This window comes from Carassius gibelio, chromosome B16, assembly GCF_023724105.1.
Source record: "Carassius gibelio isolate Cgi1373 ecotype wild population from Czech Republic chromosome B16, carGib1.2-hapl.c, whole genome shotgun sequence".
NCBI classification, from domain to species: Eukaryota; Metazoa; Chordata; class Actinopteri; order Cypriniformes; family Cyprinidae; genus Carassius; species Carassius gibelio.
This window is the reverse complement of record NC_068411.1, coordinates 31,901,055-31,903,554: the sequence shown is the minus strand read 5'-3', so window position 1 is coordinate 31,903,554 and position 2,500 is coordinate 31,901,055. Positions and strand designations below refer to the sequence as shown.

General features: G+C 38.9%; 2 pseudogenes; both read left to right on the top strand.

Annotated features, from left to right (window-relative positions):
- Positions 1-825: 825 nt before the first annotated feature.
- Positions 826-944, top strand: LOC127975563 (uncharacterized; annotated as a pseudogene).
- A 794-nt stretch (positions 945-1,738) lies between these two features.
- On the top strand, positions 1,739-1,857 carry LOC127975626 (uncharacterized; annotated as a pseudogene).
- The last annotated feature ends 643 nt before the right edge of the window (positions 1,858-2,500 follow it).

Sequence of the window (2,500 nt, the reverse complement as noted above, 5' to 3'; positions counted from 1 at the left end):
GTACATGGATGGGAGACTGCCTGGGAATACCAGGTGCTTTAAATGTTTGGATATTTTTCACGAATTATATAATAATCTTGCAAAAAAAAAAAAAAAAAAAAAAGAGTCAATGCCCGATCTCTGAATCTTAGCAGGTTTAGGTCTGGTTAGTACTTGGATGAGAGACCGCCAAGGAATACCAGGTGCTTTAAGCTTTTGGAATTTTTTCACTTAGTATATAATAAATTTGGCAAAAAATAGAGTCAATGCCCGATCTCTGAATATAAGCAGGTTTGGGCCAGGTTAGTACATGGATGGGAGACTGCCTGGGAATACCAGGTGCTTTAAGCTTTTGGAATTTTTTCACTTAGTATATAATAAATTTGGCAAAAAATAGAGTCAATGCCCGATCTCTGAATATAAGCAGGTTTGCGCCAGGTTAGTACATGGATGGGAGACTGCCTGGGAATACCAGGTGCTTTAAATGTTTGGATATCTTTCACGAATTATATAATAATCTTGCAACAAAAAAAAAGAGTCAATGCCCGATCTCTGAATCTTAGCAGGTTTAGATCTGGTTAGTACTTGGATGAGAGACCGCCAAGGAATACCAGGTGCTTTAAGCTTTTGGAATTTTTTCACTTAGTATATAATAAATTTGGCAAAACATAGAGTCAATGCCCGATCTCTGAATATAAGCAGGTTTGGGCCAGGTTAGTAATTGGATGAGAGACCGCCTAGGAATACCAGGTGCTTTAAGCTTTTGGGGTTTCTTTCCTACTTTTATAATGTACTGGCGAGTAGATTGGCTGATCTTTAAATAGCCTTCTCTTTGCAGCAGTCTTCGCTTATGGCCATACCAGCCTGGCTATGCCCGATCTTGTCTGATCTCGGAAGCTAAGCAGGTTTGGGCCTGGTTAGTGCCTGGATGGGAGACCGCCTGGGAATACCAGGTACTGTAAGATTTTTTGAAATTTTTCACTTAGTATATAATAATTTTGCCAAAAAATAGAGTCAATGCCCGATCTCTGAATATAAGCAGGTTTGCGCCAGGTTAGTACATGGATGGGAGACTGCCTGGGAATATCAGGTGCTTTAAATTTTTGGATATTTTTCACGAATTATATAATAATCTTGCAAAAAAAAAAAAAAAAAAAAAAAAAAAGAGTCAATGCCCGATCTCTGAATCTTAGCAGGTTTGGGCCAGGTTAGTACATGGATGGGAGACTGCCTGGGAATACCAGGTGCTTTAAGCTTTTGGAATTTTTTCACTTAGTATATAATAAATTTGGCAAAAAATAGAGTCAATGCCCGATCTCTGAATATAAGCAGGTTTGGGCCAGGTTAGTACATGGATGGGAGACTGCCTGGGAATACCAGGTGCTTTAAATTTTTGGATATTTTTCACGAATTATATAATAATCTTGCAAAAAAAAAAAAAAAAAAAAGAGTCAATGCCCGATCTCTGAATCTTAGCAGGTTTAGGTCTGGTTAGTACTTGGATGAGAGACCGCCAAGGAATACCAGGTGCTTTAAGCTTTTGGAATTTTTTCACTTAGTATATAATAAATTTGGCAAAAAATAGAGTCAATGCCCGATCTCTGAATATAAGCAGGTTTGGGCCAGGTTAGTACTTGGATGAGAGACCGCCTAGGAATACCAGGTGCTTTAAGCTTTTGGGGTTTCTTTCCTACTTTTATAATGTACTGGCGAGTAGATTGGCTGATCTTTAAATAGCCTTCTCTTTGCAGCAGTCTTCGCTTATGGCCATACCAGCCTGGCTATGCCCGATCTTGTCTGATCTCGTAAGCTAAGCAGGTTTGGGCCTGGTTAGTGCCTGGATGGGAGACCGCCTGGGAATACCAGGTACTCTAAGCTTTTTTGAAATTTTTCACTTAGTATATAATAATTTTGCCAAAAAATAGAGTCAATGCCCGATCTCTGAATATAAGCAGGTTTGCGCCAGGTTAGTACATGGATGGGAGACTGCCTGGGAATACCAGGTGCTTTAAATGTTTGGATATTTTTCACGAATTATATAATAATCTTGCAAAAAAAAAAAAAAAAGAGTCAATGCCCGATCTCTGAATCTTAGCAGGTTTAGGTCTGGTTAGTACTTGGATGAGAGACCGCCAAGGAATACCAGGTGCTTTAAGCTTTTGGAATTTTTTCACTTAGTATATAATAAATTTGGCAAAAAATAGAGTCAATGCCCGATCTCTGAATATAAGCAGGTTTGGGCCAGGTTAGTACATGGATGGGAGACTGCCTGGGAATACCAGGTGCTTTAAGCTTTTGGAATTTTTTCACTTAGTATATAATAAATTTGGCAAAAAATAGAGTCAATGCCCGATCTCTGAATATAAGCAGGTTTGCGCCAGGTTAGTACATGGATGGGAGACTGCCTGGGAATACCAGGTGCTTTAAATGTTTGGATATCTTTCACGAATTATATAATAATCTTGCAACAAAAAAAAAGAGTCAATGCCCGATCTCTGAATCTTAGCAGGTTAAGGTCTGG